This window comes from Echinops telfairi, unplaced genomic scaffold (genome assembly GCF_000313985.2).
Source record: "Echinops telfairi isolate 266 unplaced genomic scaffold, ASM31398v2 ScPeMD7_7467;HRSCAF=8505_0, whole genome shotgun sequence".
Taxonomy (NCBI): domain Eukaryota; kingdom Metazoa; phylum Chordata; class Mammalia; order Afrosoricida; family Tenrecidae; genus Echinops; species Echinops telfairi.
Genome location: NW_022111367.1, coordinates 14,547,599 through 14,567,344, shown reverse-complemented (window position 1 = coordinate 14,567,344; position 19,746 = coordinate 14,547,599). Strand labels below are relative to the sequence as shown.

Below are 19,746 nucleotides of genomic sequence, written 5' to 3'. Positions count from 1 at the left end.
CATATCCTAACAGAATGTACAGGACTGAATGTATTTTAATATATAAAAATTTTAAAAATGAAACTATCAGTTACTTTATTCTGTTGTTACTGTGGCTCAGTGCATTGAGTTAGTTCTGAGCCATAGTGATCCTATACACAACAATCCTTCATCTTTATCAGCAAGTGTTTCAAGTTCTCATTTAACAAGCAAGATTGTGTCATCTGCATACCACACAGGTTGTTAATAACCTTCCTTCAACCTTGATGTCAGAGTCGTCTTCATATAATCCAGCTTCTCTGATAATTTGCTCATCATACAGATTGAATAATTATGGTGAGAGGATACAATCCGGAAGTACACCTTTTCTGATTTTCAACCATGCTGCAGTATTCTCTTTGTATCCCACAACTACACATTGATCCATGTACATGATCTTCATGAGCACAGAAATTCCCATTCCTTCCAAGGATATCCATCGTTTATTATGATCTACATGGTCTCATAATTCAATAAGCACAAGGAAATAACTTTCTGGTATTTTCTTCTTTCAGTCAAGATCCTTCTGACAGCAGCAATCATACATCTTGGTCCATGTCTTTTTCTGAATCTGGCCTGAAACGCTAGAAGCTCCCTCTCAATGCACTCCTGCAGCCATTGTTAGATGAATTTATGGAAAAGTTTACTTGCATGTGACATGAATGACATTTTTTAATAATTTTCACATTCTGTGGGGACACCTTTCTTTGGAGTGGGTACAAATGTGAATCTCTTCCAGCCAGTTGTCCAAGAAGCTGTCTTCTAAATTTCCTGTCATAGACATGTATGTACTTTCAGTGCTTCCATAGATTTCTGAGTCATTTCAACTCATGTTTCTTCAATTCCTGGAGCATTAGTTCTCCTTGAATCAATAATCAACATCTATGGAAGCAGCAGCTAACACAAGTTGATATGTTGCATTTGAAATATCTTCTGCAAAATATTTCTTTAAATTATTAAAAAGCAACGATGGCATTTGGAAGATGAAGCTCCTGCTCACCAAACTCTAGTTATTTCCATCACGAAGTGTATATATTTGAAAGCTAGACCATGAAGAGAGCAGATGGAAGAAAAATCGATGTATAAAAATAGTGTTGTTAGCATCAACTATTGAATAGAGCATCAACTGCAAAAAGAAGTACTGAGTCAATCCTAGAAGAAATATAATAAAAAGGCTCTTTAAAAACTACACTGGTAGGACTTTGGTGTACTTACTTTGAACATATCCTCATGAAATATTCTCTAAGTAAAGGCTTTATAATTAGTGAATCAGAACAACCGTAATGAAACGGATTGGCAGAATAGTTAAAACAATGGACTGAAACATATCACGGATCATGAGGATGACCAGAGGACTGGACCATACTTTGTTCTGTTATGAAAAAGGTCGCCAGGAATTGGAGCCAACACCATGAGAGCTAACAGCAACCACAACAGTATAAATGTCCAGTGGATGTATTCCTAGAGATCATGATAATGTGAAAGCAATGATCCCATCATATCCTGAGAATGCAAAACACATCCATATTCGAGGAAAGGCTACCGATAGTGGACAAGATGGGAAACAGTGTATCTTTTGCCTGAGAGAATTAAAACACTGTTAAAGAATTTCTCTCATACGTGTGAGCTCTGGGGCTGGAGCCTGCACAGCACAAGCTAGTAAAGAAGCAAACTTATATCAGGCCATAGTTTTCAATTAAGATAAATCTTGAATTTTGAATATTTTATAGAATTATACAGACTGTGTACATTTGTTACATAAATGCATTTCCACATGCACAAGCATTTATTTAATGGTGCTTTAAATCCCAGTGGAGATAGTGAAGGAAATGGTGGTGGTCAGAGCTAAAACTGACTCAGAGGAGCATGGATAAGAAGTTGTAAATATATGACTGTTCCCAAGACCTCCAACTTTGAAAAGAGGAATTAATAGCTATAAAGGATGTATGACAGCAGACTTTCTCAAATATTTGGCACATTATTTGTCCCAAACCACAAATTGATGTGTAAGCACTTCAAGAAAATCTCAGGAGTAAAAGAAAATGGTCCCTACTTGCTAAAAAAGGATCTTACAATTTTTCACCTTGGAATGCTTCCATTAAATATTTTTTGAAAAAAAATTTTTTTTCTCTGTGAAGTGCAGAAAACTCCTTCACACTCCACCATACATACAGCACACCTCATGTTCTCAAAATAATTCACAAGAGGATATATGTCATATATTAAACAGCCAGTTTACATGTGAAATGATTTACAATATATTCTTGTTGTATTTTTATATCTTTTACAGTTTTAGGTAGTCTTCTACTTATGAAGGGTTTGGTTAAACTACTTCATAAATCATTTCCGATATATGCATAATACCTCATTTAAAATTTCTCCCTCACTATTGTTCTTAATTATCAGTATATTTTTTTAATCTAGCAGCATTTTCAAAAGTGAATCATAAAATGAACCAATGTGGTTTAACATGTGAGGATGATAACATCATCAAATTACATACTACAATATATTACCAGGGAAAAGCTTTACCCAAACAAACCATTACAACAACAGCAACAAAAATGAGGGCAATTCTAAGTTTAATTCATGGTAACTCCATTCCACTGTAAATTAAGAATTACCTATATTTAAAATTGATAACTCAGGTACACACACACACACACACACACACACACACATTGGCAAAATAATGTTTCTAGAATTGAAGGAACACTGATTAAGATGTTTCAACAAATGATGCAAAGATAGAAGTCTTCATTTGTTTATGCCTTGAAATGTGGAAGGTAGTTAACCTGCAAATTTATTTATTTCCACATTGAGTGAACTTGTAAAAATCAGTTGATCATAGATGTGTGAATTCTATTACAATGCTGTTTGTCTATTATTATACCAGGCTTTTTGGATCATTGTAACTATATAATATGTTTTAAAATATATTATATTTTATAACATGCGTTATACAAAATATTTTATAAAATTCTGTAGTCAGTTGTCCTGCCTTGTTTTTCTGTTTCGGCATTGTTTTAGCCATCTGGAGCCTCTTGTGTGCCCATATAAGTTGAAGGGTAATTTTCTATTTCTGTAACAAAGGCTGATGGAATTTTGTTTGGGGTCAAATTGAATCTATGTACTATCTTGCATAGTCTTGTAATGTTACAAGATAAAATATTCCAACCCATGAACACAGAACATCTTTACATTTATGTTCTCTTTAATTTCTTCAGTGGTGTCTGTGGTTTTCAGTTTTCATTGTACAAATCCTTCATGTCCCTGATAGATTTATTCCTAGCTTGTTTGTTCACTCTCTTAGATGCTGTTTGTGATAGTTAGGTTTATTGTGCCAACCTGGCTAAAGAAACATGTGGGATTAATCAAGTCAAAGTTTGATTGGAAGGCAAAGTGATAAATGGTTCTGCAAGGCCTGCTCCTATCTCTCTTACTCTTGGACCAGTGTGCTGCTGCTTTGGCTAGTTCTCTGCCTCAAGCTGTGTAATACACTACCTATGGGCCAAGCCATTCTGTGAATTGAATCATGTTGCTAGAGTTGAGGTTCCTTGGAGACCTGCTTCAACCACACTGCTGGTGTATACATGGCTTGAGTTTGAGGCTGATGGATCCTGTTGCCTTGAATTGCTTGAGTTCTATATCTCATCTGGGCCTGCTTTGCTAAATTCCTGTCCTACTGACTGTTGCTGACTGATCCTGCTGTTTGGTGCCAGAGAGCAGTCTCTGTCTACGTGCCTGAGGGAAGACTCTGGATGTCTTCTTCCTAAACGTTGGACCAAAGCCCCCTCCATGAGTTGAAGGACTTTCAGTATATTAACTATGCCATAAAAGTAAGATAAACTGAGCCCGCTGTACTGTTCTGTGGATGAATTCGCTGTTATATTCATTCTCAGTGCATAAACCTATCCGTATATGTATAATCATAAGTGCCTTGGTTTTGTTTCTCTAGAGAGCCCTGCTTAACACACTATTATAAATAGAATTGCTTCCTTAGCTTCTTTGCCAGATTTTCCACATCTGGCGTATAGAAATCTAACTAATTTTTATTTTTTGAACCTGTGCCTTTTAACTTAGCTAAATTTGTCTAATGACTTCATAAGTTTTCTTCTGGTCTCTTGAGTTTTCAATCTGGTGGATCGTGAATAGAGATAATTTTATTTCTTTCCCAATATGGATCTATCTATCTATCTATCTATCTATCTATCTATCTATCTATCATCTATCTTCCTTCCTACTTACCTACCTACTTATTTATCTTATTTCCCTGCCTAGGACTGATAATGGAATATAAAATCAAAGTGGCAAAAGCAGGCACCCTTTCTAGTTTCAGTTTTTAAGAGGAAGGAAGTTATCAATCTTTCTTTACTGAGTATTATATTGGCTATTGGTTTTTATACATGCCCTGAATCATATTGAGGAATTGTCCTTTTCAATCTTCCTTAAATTTCATCAAGAAAGTTTGTTAAATTTAATCAAATGAATTTTCTGCATCCAAGGAGATGATCATGTGTTCCTTTTCTCTACTTTATTGATGTGGTCCATTAGATCACTCTTCTAGTGCTGAATCATTCCTGAATTCCTGGAGTAAATTCCACTTGGCCATTTTGTTGCATTCTGCCTGCTATTTTGTAGATATTTTGGTATCTATATTCATAAAAAATCTTGTAGTTTTATTTTCTTCTGGTGTCTATCGACTTTGGGTATTAAGGTTACACTTCCATCACACAATGAATTAGGGAGTACTTCTCCCTTCTCTAAGAGCCCTGTTAGCACAGTGGTTATGATGCACAAGGTGAGCAGTTGGAAGCCACCAGCAACTCAGGTAGAAAAGATGGGCTTTCTACTCCCACAAGCAGTTACAGTCCTGGAAATGCACACAGACAGTTCTACTGTGTCCTATAGAGTTACTAGGAGGCAGCATAGACTTGATAGCAATATGTTTTTCCCTCCCTTAATTACCTTTGGAAAATGTTAAGCAGTACTGGTAATAATTCTTCCCTAAATGCTTGATAGCATTACCAGGTTCAGATTTTTTGTTGTTGTTTGCTTGTTTTTAAGGTGGGAGAGAGTTGATCACTCATTTGATCTCTTGTTATAGGTCTGTTAGGACTTTCTATCTTCCCTTGATTCTTGGCAGGTTATGTGCTTCTAATGATTTTCCCACTTTGACGAAACCATAAAAATTATTATCATACCAATCCCTAAATCAAAGGATAGTGACTTGGTTTACACCTTCTACTATTATACAGAGATTTCTTATATCCTACATTAATTCTATAATGGAAAAATCCCCCCAAAATGTAATTATAACCACAGACATAGAGGGTAGAATTTATAATACATCACATAAAAGATTAAGCCTAGAAGGATCATGTTAATTTTCTACATTCCAGACCTCATGATTGGTAAAATAGAGGGCCGATGTTGAAAAGGAATACAAACAACTACATGAATCAGCACGGGTGAAACAACAACTTGTTGAAACACGGTACAGATTGTGAGGATGAAGAAGACGCGGCTATGTTCACTCTATTGTACACAGGGCCAGTAGGATTCCAAATCCTCTCAGCAACAACATGCAGAGAGATCAATTTTGAAATGTTCTTTTTGACAATGAAGGCTATGCAATTGCTACTGTATTTGCTATTCCCAACAGAATAAATCCTGTGCTAACTTCATGATTGATTGTCCACAGGATGACTTTTTTTCCCATAGGGTTTTCATTGATTGATTTTCAGGAAATAGGTGGCCAAGATTTTATTTCTAGTCTTTCTTAGTCCGGGAGCTCTACTCAAACCTATTTGACATCACAGTGATAGCAAAGTCAAGTGGTGTCTGCACATGGGACAGAGGGCCCAGGAATAAACCTCCCACATAGAGGGGTAGAATCCTTGCGGGTTATGCAGGCTGCAGATTGTGGCAGGCAACACTCGCAAAGGAGAAGATACCAAAATGACAGCCTACACTTTTATAATGTAGTGTTTCAGTAGAAATTTATTGTTTTAACTAAAAATTAGTTATAACAACAAAATCACTTTTAATAAGCCCAGATTACTTGTATAAATATACCTGTAAGGCTAATGTTCTATGTTAGTACACTTTTTGAAGTTCCTAATGCATTCCCATCAGAACGGCCATTACTACCTTAAAACAAAGACTTGGAATCCATATGGTTTTCTCTGCACGGACTGTGAGTATGTACGGCTGACTTGGTTGCTGCCTGTAATAGTTACTGATTTTATCATGTTTTCTTGTGTTTGGGTTACAGCATTATGACAACTACTATGTGCTAACCTATATCAATAACATTTTTACAATAAGTAATAAAGAGGAGGAAAAAGTATTAATAGCCAATTCAATTACTGGAGGTGGAAACTAGGCACTTACCTTCATGACCCTGCTGGGTAGAATTCGACCACAGAACCACCGATTCCCCCTTGAAACTAAAGAATGAAATGATCAAAAGCTAAAGAAAAGCTTCTTCAGGATGATTACACTTCTCTTTGATGCTGTGAGAGGAAAAAGACCAACATTCAGTAGGGCCGCAGCTGGTAGAATTCAGTTCAAGAAGCAAGCTATTAAAAGGTGATTGTCATTGGAAATTTTTTTATTAGTAGTCCAACTACTTTAAGCTGTTTTCCAAAGTAAATAATGCAGTGAGTAGAATTTTGGGTTTTAGTGCTTTGAGCTTGTTCCCTGTTAATCTTTCTCTGAAAAGACATGCCAGACTTTATTTTCAGACAATCGTTCTGTTCAAAGAAACACCAAGAACAAATAAGCATTTGCACTTGAAACGAGATGAACATTTTGATGGTGTTAGAAATAATTTTGCATTGCTCGTGGAAGCGCTTACAAAAATAACTAAAGAAAATAAGTCCAAAAATGTGATGAAAAGATACTTCAATTTATCACTGAAGTCAGCAATTTCTCAGACCTTTTCTTTCATCAACTGATAATAAATGTCATGTATCCTTCACCGTCATGTCAGAGAAGAAAAAGTATCTCTTCATTGAGGTGTAAGGCTCTCCATCTTTTCAAACATGACCGACAAGTCCAAATAAAAGATTAAAGATCCAAGATGTTAATCCTTCAAAGATGGGAGAAAAAGTTTCAAAAACATGGATACTTTCTCACATTGAAAAATTACCTGAGTGTAACCAAGACTGGTTATGTGTTACCTCTGAAGTAATATGGGAAATTACAAATAGGCGACATTAGGTTCTACCCAGTAAGTATATTTCAAAAACAAACCAAATAGCTAGGTATAATGTATGCTATTTAATTATTTTTACTATTCAGTGCCCTAATTCTTTTATTGGAAAATACAAATGCACAAATAATTATCTAATATGCAATGGAAAATATTATTAAATACCTTACTTTGGGCCACTTTGCACCTAGGGAGGTGAATGTAGTGCAATGAGCTTTATGCTGTTAATTTGAAATCAAATTTTTATTTCTGATCTGATTTTGACCTTCAGAAATTTACTCCAACTTTTTAAACCTCAATTTCCCCTCTCAGCCAAGGATCTAAATTTCTTAGAAATTTTTCAATAGTTTTGTCTAATATGTATTCCTCTTGGATTATATCTTTGTATTATCTAACTTTTGTTTGTTTGTTTATTAGGATACTGTCCCACACTGTGTTCTCTAAAGAAGCAAAACTAGTGATTAAATAATCAGTGATTATGTAACAGCCCATTGGACTGATAACCTCAAGGTCAACAGTTCAAAACAGCCAGCCACTCCACGGGAGAAAGATGAGACTTTCTAGCCCCATAAAGTAGTGCTGTGAGAGGCGGCATCAAGTCCACTCCAACCCATAGCAACCTTATGCACAACAGAATGCAGCACTGCAGGGTCCTGGACCGTCCTCTTTTTCCTGAGCTCACTGTCGCAGTCCCTATGTCATTTCATCTTGTCGAGAGCCCTCTTCTTTTTCACTGCCCTTCCAATTTACCACACATGATGGCCTTCTCCAGGGACTCGTCTTTCCTGACAATGTGTTCCAAGTATGTAAGGAAAAGTCTTGCTAGCCTTGCCTCTAAGGAGCACTCTCGCCTTATTTCAATCTCAAGAACCCAGAGTGACAGTGATACCTCTTCTGTAGGGTCACTATGAGTGGAAATTGCAGTGAGTTTAGATTTCAGGAGATATAGATGTCATGAAAACAATTGTAGATGTGAGCAAGTCCAAATCTAAACAGGTTCCAAGTCCACGGATCAGGTATGAGGCTGCTTCGGACAGTGCTGTGGAGGCTGATGAAGTCAATATTTCCATGAAGAAGACAGGTCTGTGGTTGCAGAGGGGAAGGTATTCAAGGTCGGGAAGTCAGATGGCAGGCCAATGACAATTCCCAGGAGTTAGAGGCAATATGGTAAGCTTTGGACTCAAGTCTAAAGAACTGGAGGTCAGAGAGTCACATGCAAGTTCTAGACCCAGTAAAAAGAAAGCTTTCCCACAGCATCCACTTATATTATAAGCAGGTCATATACCCGAGGAAGCATCGTTTAAATTGATTGCTTCAGGGCTGTGATCTGAGTAAAGGTGTTTCATCCATCCAAATCTTACATCTGATTGGCTGCTCAGAGCAGATTCCATTATGTATTTAACTTCATTGAATTAGGTGGAATCATGTGAGATTACTTAGTTTTAACTGCCAAACCATGGACAATCCTGGTCCAGGTGAATTGACAGAAAGCATAACTATCACAGATAATTTCATTTTTATTTTACAAGCAAATAAAAATGTCTTGCTTAAAAACTATTATTAATCAAAAAGATCCAAATGTGAAGATACTGCTTCTTGTCAGATCCTCCATCTTGGTCTATCCACTTCTGAAAGTGGTGTTTCAATTTCTCTCACCCTTTCCGAAAATGCGTGTGTTCTTTTTTTGTTGTTTTTTTTCAGAATGTCATGTCAGAACATCAGCTTCTGCATCCTCAAGGAACTCAAATCACAATCATTTTAAATATTCTTTGAGTTCGGAGAACAAAAAGAAGGCTGGGACAGGAAGGTCAGATAAAGAGTGGATGGGGTAAGGTTTCCCAACAAAATTTTCATAGTTCAGCCCTTGCTACATTGAAAAGCCAGCAGATAACATTGTTGTGATAAGGAAAATTAGTCTTCACCACAGGCAGTGCTGGATTTTTTTCAACAATGTTGTTTTCAATTTTATTAAAGGAAGCCCACTTGCTCATCTAATTTCCTTTGAGAAAATCTATCAGTATTACTCCCTTGGAACTCTGCACACACACACAAAAAGTCATCATCGCCTTATGAATCGACCCTCCGCCTTGCATTTCGCTGGCTCAGCAGAAGGCCTTTGAAGTCACACTTTTGAGTAGACTTTTGTTTGGAAAGCCCCCTAAGTGAAACAGTCAACTGCTAAGAGCAGCTCTCTGCAGCCATCCTCTTATCATAGAAACATATTTAAATAGAGTTAAAAAAATAAATACATATATGTAGGAACTGCAATCCCGGTCACAATATTTTCTGGTTTACACTTGTATGTTTATTTTTATTTTCATATAAAAGAGTTAAGACACACCATAAGATGCAAAGACTAATACAATAAGTGAACAGGTACTTAGCACACACTTAAAAACATAGCATTCCCAGTTCATGTGAAATCCCTTTATAAATCTAGTCCCAGCCTTCCCTTGCTTCCAAATAATCACTGAAGGAACTGATGATTGCTATTACCATGCACTCCTTTGGAATTACAAAAACCCTGTTTGTATGCATGGGAGAAGCATGAGTTTCTGCTCTGGTAAAGATTGTACTCTCGGAAAGCAGGCCAGTCTTTGAGGGTTCCTGAGTCAGAAAGGACCCAATGGCAGTGAATGAGTGACTGTGTACACAATTGTCCTGGTCGCTATTTATGTTTCTATAAGCTTGTTTCCTGCAAATTCATTTTTGCTGAATATTCATTACTAAGATTCATTCATGAACATTTTATTGTGAAGATTGAGTTAATTCACTCTCTTTGTCAGATAATCAATTGTATTCAGATACCATACTTTATCCATAGTCATTTTGCAGAGTATATTTGTGACTTTCTTTTATTTTGGCAAATGTTGTGCTAAGAGCATGCATGTGTGTGTATGTATCGCCTTGATTACATAGAGGAGGGTTTCTATCAATAAAAACCTCAAACTCACTGCCACCAAGTCGATGTTGACTTATAACGGCCCAAGAGATAAGGTCGGAAAGCCTCTGTGATTTCTGAAATTGGCCTCGCTCCCTGGAAGGGGCTGTGGTCTGGATATGCGGACTCTCCCTGGGAGGGGCTGTGCTCCAGAATGCGGACCTTCATCTAGGGCCGGACTCATAACATCAGGGCCCGCTACCACAAACCTAGAAGTGATATTTTGAGGAGGTAGATATTCTTAAATTTGTTTCCTTACCAAAAAAAGTATTTATCAGAAATTTGAATGGAATTTTATTTACATATTAAGAAAATTTATATTGTTACATATTAAGATTCTAATCTTCTAGTAGTCAGCATTGACTCCATGGCTGTAGCTGAGTTAGTATTATTAGTGGAGGTGCTTCAGCATTTTCCAGGTTTTTCTGTTTTGCTTTCCCTTTTGTAAGCCAAAGACAGAGTAATAAAGGTATTTCCATAGTTTAACGATCATGGCAGAAAACACTTCAGTTCAAGAACAGGAATTTATTTTTCCTTCTGTGAAGGTCTGGATAAGAAATGTTTGGGGCCTTGTAAACCATGTGGTGTCTATTGCAACTATTCTAACCTACTGGTCATGCCAGTAAGAAAGCACAGGCAATGTGTCAATGAATGATCATGGCTGTGTTGCAGTAAAACATTATGTACAAAGTGAACAGCACACCAGATTTGACAAGAATCCATGTTTGCTAACCTCTGCTTTCGTGTGCAAACTATACTCCCAGTTGTTCATGTACATCTAGAAGAAAATTGAGATGCGACCTCTTTCTGAGAACTTTTGAATTCATTAACATCCTTTTCAGGGTTGAAATCTGAGTTTCACTTACTTACCAGTAAGCAAAATGATATGTGAGAACTAGCTCATTCACATGTTACACTGAGTTCACCAGGATGGTCAGAAAAGACAAGAAGGTCCATGGACTATTGTAGGAGACTCTGACCGTCTTGACAAGCCCATCTCATCTCCACAAGAGATAATATAGAGTTTCATATGTCCATATTAGATGAAATCTAGGTATCATTATACAGCTGTTTTATAAGGTAAAATGATCTACCTTACACAGTAGTAAAGAGAAAGATGTCCCACTCTATGACTGTAAATATTTACAGTCCAGAAGGCCACAGGTTCAGTTCTACTCCCCTCGGTGCAACATGATATTGTTTTCTGTTTTATGGTGGTATAAGGTGGTAAGATGTTTCTAGCAGTATTATTTAAAAATTCGACCTTTCAGCCCTTGACCTCTGTCCTGCTCAGTCAAGTGTTGCAAAGCTCCTTTTGCGCTGCTGATAAAACCCCAAATGGCATGCCACTTCAGGAATAAGCCTCAGCCCTAAGTTACTAGACTAGCTCTGGTGGGTCAGCAATCCTAGCTTCACAATTACATGCGTTGGCTTAATTAAGTCCCTGGGCTAAAGGCACTCAGCTATACTTGCTCCATGTGCCAGGAAGCTGGCTGCTGTCTCTCATTCTCTTGTTTCTACTGCCTCTGTTCCTTTGACCTACCACTTCACCACTGGTTCCCAAGTGTTTCGGCCCTCTGCCTCCCCAGTTGAAAATGTTCAGTTTGAGGACCTCAGAGACTAATAGATTTTCCTCTTTTTTGATGCAAGTAAGATTGCTAAATCCTGACCAATTTTAAACACAATGGGATGGTAATATTGGCCAATCCTCATATTGGAGTTTCATACCCCCTATTTTTTTGTGTGTGTGCTTAAATGTTTATTATATGTCTTTTTTTAATGTGCCACTTTGGTGCTGTCAAATCCATCCCCAATTTTATGCACATATTAATATATCTGCAGGTCCACCTAGATAAGAGAGGCTGGACAAATAATGTGATAAGAAAATAAAGAGACCAACAGTCCCGGGAGGACATGGGAGTGTGGGAGGTAGGGGAAGGGAGGAGGTGTTGGCCAACCCAGGGACAAGGGAACAACGAGTGGTTCAAAACCCATGGCAGGGAGGGGATGGGAGGACTGGTAGGGAGTGACCAAGGGCAAGGTAACTGAGAGGAATTACTGAAACCAGAATGAAGGCTGAACATGGTAGTGGGACAGGAGGAAAGCGTAAGGAAATAGAGGAAAGGAGTAGGAGGCAAAGGGCACACATGGAAACCTAAATACAGACATGTACATATGTAAATATATTTAAGACTATGGGGGAGATAGACCTAGGTCCAAACGTTTTTGAGAAAATTTAACAGTATTTTTCCAACACAAAAATCTCTACAAACAAAAACGTGTGAATGGAAGATAAATTCTAGACACCTGAGTATATCTTTTCTATAATAGATATTTTGTTGTTGTTGAAAAGTATGTATGTGTAACTGATAATTTATCACTCAAAAAGCCTAGGTCCCAACAATCTGAGCAATAAAAGAATGGAGTGTATAAATATTGTGTTAATTATCCAGGAATTGTATCAGTTGTAGATGCAAAAAATTTTAATACGCTTATGACTACTTAATGTATAAAATTATTTTTTTGCAGGTAATAAAATATTAAAGAATTCCATTAATGAAAGGGCATATCGTTTTAATATCCTGAGATAGTTTATTGTGCCAGTCTGGCCGATAAACACAAGTTGGATTAACTGAAGGGCAGAGAGATAAATGGCTCGGTGAGCCTCGCCTTTCTTGTCTCTCGCTCTTTGATCATCAGACCAGTGTGCGGCTGCCTTGCTTGTGCTGTGCCTCAATTTATAGGCTACACTACCTGTGGGATGCCTAGCCTGTGGACTGTGTCACTGTAAGTTGAGGTCCCTTTAAGACATCTCTGGAGCTGGGGACTGGCAGTTGGGACTGGTGGTTGGTTGACAGTGGTGATCTGCCTTGTGGTTGCCTGCTGTGCTGAGATAGCCTAGCTCTCTCTATAAATAGAGGGAGATGTGGCAGCAGACTAGACTTAAAGGACTGTTAGTGTCTCAGAACTCTCTCTCTCATGGGAGTGAGTTGCACTAAGCCATTTGTACTGCTTCATAATTTAACTTTTCATTTCTTGTATTATATATCTATCTGTATATAATTTAACAGTTCATTTTTTGTTATAAATCTAATTATCTTTATAAATAAATATATAAATTATCAACAATCTGGTTTTATCTCTCTAGTGAACCCTGTCTAACACAGAACCCATCCAAAGAAGTGTGGATGGTATTGACAAATCTGGGATGTTTTTAAAATCTCTGAAGATCAAATAAACTAGATTTGGTCCTAGCCAGTTTTGATTCAGAACTAAAATATGTGAGGGAAAAAGTATTTTGCTGAACTTTTAAGCTTCATATCAAACTAAATGCTGCCTTGAATGCTTTTACTGTATAGCAGTATAGATCTGCTTCAGTATTCAAGAAATATAAATTCTCTATCTGGATTATATTGTAGGTGTGAAAGTTTGTAGTTGAAAGGCATGTACTTGGTAAAAACTTAAAATTACAGGAAGCTTTTTGAGTAACTGAAAGGTGAGAAATTACTACAGTCAGAAGATCTGAATATCTGATTTCTTCATTTTGAATTATACAGTTTTCTTTACAGCACTTGAAAACTTAAACGAGCCTAAAATCACTATCATTTTATATTTATTTTTTTCCAAAACGTCTTTAGAAGCATTCTGATCATTGATGTAGAAAAGAATTTCTTTCTAAACGTACTATAAAATGTACAGGAAGAACTTGTACTTGATAGCGTGTAGCGTATTGAGAGCCAAGACCCAAAAGCAAAGGGAACTTCAGAAGAAGCAGTAATGAACAAGAATGTTTGCTCCAATTCTGTGAAGAAAACTTTCTCTCTCTGATCCCCTCCACCCCTCCAAAAAAAGCTACATTTTTTTTCAATTACAAAACTTTAAAGCAGAATGTCCAAGATAAATCCTTCATGCCAGAAATGAGTGGTCTATTTGAAGATGAGCTTTAGGCATATGCTCCTACTGATTCTGAAATAAATAAGCGCGTGTGGAAGTGCTGTCTCTGGGTTTGGGGCATCATCTCATCTACTTTTATACCGATGACTCCAATCTAGGATGACAGAGTGCACCACGTCGCAACTTAGATTTTGAATTCCCTTCAACAGAATGTCTCACACACTTATAAATTCATGTATAAAAATGGCCTGGTTTACAGTGTTCAAATAGAATACTTATACCAATTCTGGTCCAAAAAATACTTGCTATGAAGTAAATTCCAATTCATAACATCCCCATGTTACAGAACAGAATTGAATTCAAAAGTGTTTTGGGAGTACACCTGTAACTCATCCCTCAGTGGTGAATAAAACTGACGAATGTTCAGTTAGAAGTTAAGCACAAATCATTATGCCACCCGGGGTCTTAGCTCCTGTCCAGGAAAGTAAATGAGTAATCAGGAAAAACCTTCACATCTTTTATTTTTTATGATCACTCACTACATGGTCTCTTAAAAACAAAAACACCACCCCCCCAAAAAAAAACATTTCTTGGGTCTTGGGATCATTCTAGATCCCACATATCTATTACAGATGAGCTTGGTTGGAAAGTTTTGCTACAAACTCTTAAGCCTAGTTTGTCTAAGGTTCCCTCAACCTCCCGTGGGAGTTTCCAGACAGACATCCTAACCAGCGAGGGTTTCCTGAGACCATGCAGGCAGCAGTGCAGGGCCAGCCCCAGACAGGCCCCTGAGTCAGGGCTCTGTCAGGCTGGGCTGGATGTCGGCCTACCTATTGTTTCTTGACATCTATCCCATTGAGGTAAGTCTATTTATTTCTGAAGACAGCGCTTCCTTCTCTTCAACAATTCCAATGAAAAATTCTGTGCTATCTGAATTAGATCACATTAAAATAATAGTTTTGGCATCCAAGAGGGATTCAAATCACCTTTTTTTTTTTTTGAATGTTAAGATCTGGGAACAAAGGGAAGTCAGAAAGGGCAAGGTTAGGGCTATCAGGCAATGGGGTAAAATTTTTCAATAGCTTTATTGTAGTTCAGCTCTTGCTATTCTCAAAGAATGAGACAGCACTTTGTTGCGTTGGGGGGGAAAATCCTCAACACAACTATCATAGATGTTTCTCAGTGATAAAGCTTTCAGTTTTATTAATACATTTTCATAAGATGTCCCCTTGATCATCCTGTGCCTTTCAGGAAAATCTATTCATCCTGCAGATTCCTATAAGTCAGTGGCCAATAACCCGCTGAACAAACTTTGCTTCCCTGAATTTAATGGGCACGACAGATTTCCTCAGGATCCACTGTTTTGAATAGACTTTTTTTTCTTCAAAGAAAGCCTCATGAGTGGAAGACAATCATATTGCTGAGATCACTCACATGTTGCTCCCCACTGATCACAGAGATATGTTCAACATGTTTTGTTTGTTTGGAAGAAACGCTAATCTGAAGATCTAACCTGAAACTTGGTCTTTCTGCATTTGGTTCCCTCTTTCTATTCCCATAGGGACTGCCATTTGGCCTATCTCATAAAAATGAAAAATTTGGATCTTGTCACTTACCTCTTAAAATCCCTGCCGTGTGTCCCAGAGGAGGCTGAAGAAGAATTTGAATTACGGTGGTGGAGAAGACTATTGAAAGTCCCATGGACTGCCAAAAGAACGAAAAAAATCTGTCTTGAAAGAAGTTCAACCAGAATACTCCTAGAGGCAAGGTTGTGATAAGAGTTGTATGAGCCCCTAATAAAACTATTAAAAAAGAAATTAATTAATTAAAAAGAGGATACAAATAGGAGAATTGCTGACCATCCTATACTTTTATAATCAGCATTCCCTTGAGACACAGACCTAGCACACCTATGGGTGTTAATGGGAAAGGTGAGATTCCCCTTTGTGCCCTAAAATCTCTTGGTAATTAGATGTGTGATCAGTCTCCACCATCACCCACCTAGTGTCCAATAACATCCCCCTTGTGCAGGCCCTACAGGCCCCGTGCAGTCTTTGCTCTGCCTGAAGTAGGAAGGTGTGCTTGCCTCACACCTGTGTCTGGAAACACCTGGACCACTCCTCATCAGACCAGCAGAACACGCAGAGTAGGGTTCCTGACTACTCAGGAATGGTTCAGAATTCCTTCCAGGTGCGGTGGAGATCTCAGCAGCAGCGTTGGTGAAAGGGTTTGTCACGCTGTCTCTAGCCATTTTGTTAGTGCCTACCGAGAGGCCAGACGGCAGAACTTCTGCTGACTACAAACCTATATGAATTCATTGAAGGTGTTTGTAAAATATATGAAGAGCATCTGAAGAGAATGTACCCCAACAGTCCCTCAATCAGTTGTCTGATTGTACTGATGAACTGGCAGACCGCAGCAGTCTCATTTACTGAACTGGTACCCAGACATACCAGCCTTACAACAAAGACTGGATTAAGCGGAAGATCTATGTGCTCCTTGATCAGTAGGCTCAACAGGAGAGGAAATAGTTGGGTTGGAAGCATCAGAGGAGCCTATGTTATAGTAGTCCTGGGTCCATTGTGTTAACACTCTAGCCAGGATGGAAAGCATTTGGTGGAATGTAGGATTTTGTTCAATCTGAACTTTCTGTTCTTTCAATCTTTCTTTTCTTTCTTTCATTTTTTGTTTTATGATGCCTTACAAGAAAGTTTTTCTTTGTCAGTTGATGTTGGTTCCAATCCTTCTAGATGTTCATTTCCCCTCTAACATTCACTGTATTAACCCTTCTGTAAGATAGTTGGGGTAGGTGGTGGCAAGAATGTTTAGTTACATTCTTAAGATAAAAGTGTTTGTTAAAATGTATTTAAATAAATAAATGCTTTTTAGTTATTAAAAATATCTATTCCATAATGTTGGCCAACACAAATTTTGATGCCTTAAATATTAGACGTTTGTCTGGGTATATTTTAACTTCTGGCTCCAAAAATGGCATCCGTTTTGCCCACCGGCTCTAGTTAAAAAAATGGCCATCAGCAGGGAAGCAACAAAGCTCACATGCAAGAAGCCCACCAGCCTGTGTGAGCACAAGGTGTCAATGGGATAAGATATCAGGCATGAAAAGACCCCAAACAAACAATCATATCGACGTGAATGAGAGGGGGCTGAGTGGAGACCCAAAGCCCATCAGTAGACAATTGGACATCCTCTCACAGAGGGGTCACAAGGAAGAGATGAGCCAGCCAGGGTGCAGTACAGCACCGATGAAACTCACAACATTCCAATAGTTCATTAATGCTTCTCTCCCCCACTATCATGACCCCAGTTCTACCTTACAAATTGGCTAGACCGGAGCATGTACACTGGTACAGATAAGAGCTCTCAACTCATGGAATCCAGGACAGATAAACCCCTCAGGAACAATAATGGGAGTAGCAATTCCATGAGGGTTGGGGGAAGATGGAGGAAGAAGGTGAAGAAAGGGGGAACTGATCACAATGATCAAAGTATAAGCTACTCCTCCTTCAGGGGGACAAACAACAGAAATGTAGGTGAGAGTGACAGAGGATGGTGTAAAATATGAAAAAATATATAATTTATAATTTATCAAGGGTTTGAGAGGGTGGGGAGGGAGGGGGGAAAGAGGAGCTGATACCAAGGGCTCAAGCAGAAGAAAATGTTTTGAAAATAATGATAGCAACATATGTACAAATGTGCTTAATATAGTTGCTGTATGAATTGTTATAAGAGTTATAAGATCCCCCAATAAAATGATTTATTTTTTTTAGAGATTCAAATGTTCTAAAAGTCAAAATGTGTCTATCAGAGTTGAAAGTCTTTTGTAAAAATTAAAATATTCTAGTTGTGTTATAAAATGGTACAACTTTTCCACCTGAGCACAAAACCTCTTAAAAGAAAAGTTAAAAGGAAAAATGAAAATGGGAAGAGGTTGCATAAATAATATGTTAAGATGAGGGGATTGAAATAAATGAGACAAAAGAATGTGTATCCATCATTGAACATGAAACTAATGATCTGTTCTATAAATTTCACTCAATTCACAAGACGTTTTTAAAAACATAATTTCAACAAGATCTCCTTGCTGATCACCAGCCCCAGCAGTTACACTCCAAAATAAAATCAAACTCACTGCCATTGAGCAGTGCTGACTCTAGCGACCCACTGTGGGTTTCTATACCATAACTGTTTACTAGAGAAGAAAGCCCAGTCTTTCTCCCACAGAGCTGCTGGTGATTTTGAACTGCCTAAAATAAAGATCATAGCCCAGCAGGTAACCACTACACACTAGTCAGGGAAAAGCCCTAGCTTCAAGACTAACCCATGGACTTAGTTAGACCTGCCTAGACTTGGACTTGCCTGCTCTGACAACTCTATGACCTGTTTTCTTGATTCAAATTTATCTCTCTATATATACATACAGTTAAGTATCACTGATTTTGCTTCTGTAGAGAATTTAGTGTAAGACACCAAATATGTGCTAAGAATAGCTGATGCTGCTGTATAAACTCAGCATTAGAGTAAAATTATAGAGATGGAGCACATCTATATAAGGAAGAAGACAACCCGTTATTCAGAAAATATTCATTTCTAATATTATTGGCTCAAAATATCCAAAGTAAAGGTTCCATAAGGGTTTCTTGGGGAATACTTCTCCATGATCAGAAATCAAGCACACCAAGCCACCTGCTGAGATAAGATCACTCAAACCAGAAAGGGCTTCTTTACATATCTTCCACTATTGATCTTCACATAATGCAATTTGACAAAATAAAAAATGTTATACAAAGGATATATGTGGAATTCTGAAACAGTATTCTTATAATGGGGCTATAATAACCAAAACTAATCTAACAAATGCAAGAAGGAAACTAGAACAGCTGAAAAATGCATTCCTACTTTCTTAATATTTAACATGTAATGTTTATGAAAATATAGTAACAAAATTTTCATGGACATGTAAGATTAAAATAACAAATAATCTAGGGCATGCATGAAATTATATGAATATTAAAATATTTAATATTTAATAATAGTGGATTGTAGTAATATCACATATTAAAACTTTAGACTACCGTTGAGGTGGTTGTTAGAAGTAATTAAGAGCTTTGTTTAGAAATAATGAATATTTAAAATTAAGGAAGTACTCATTGAAATATTAGGGTTAACAAATGTTGCATCAATGGACAAGAAGGAACATAGAATAAACAATAACAAATGAAATAATGAAGAAAACAGAAAACAAAGTAAGAATAAAGCGAAATGTTGGTTCTTTGTAACCCATGGAAGCCTAATAACATGCATATTTTAAAGAGAGGGTTGGCAGCTAATTAATTACATTCTTGAAGAAGGAGGAGGATGAGGAGCTAGAGAAGGAGAGATAGTTAAAAAAGAAGTTGAAATTTTTGAAAAATATAAAAAAGCAATAGTAATTTACAGGAATCTACAGTTAGTGATTCACTATGAAATTCAATGAATTTGAATAATTTGAAATTGGCATTAGATATACACAAATAACTTCATGGAATTGAATATAAAGACTAATCAAATCTAGGTAAAATTTTAAATTCATGATAGAGGATCAATCAAAAATTGACAAGGAAAATGGATGAATTAATAATTTTTAAACAATTACATGTTCAAAGAATAAGACAAA

General features: G+C 37.3%; 1 pseudogene; it reads left to right on the top strand.

Moving 5' to 3' along the window:
• Nucleotides 1-8,191: 8,191 nt before the first annotated feature.
• On the top strand, nucleotides 8,192-16,603 carry LOC115873197 (annotated as a pseudogene).
• Nucleotides 16,604-19,746: the final 3,143 nt, after the last annotated feature.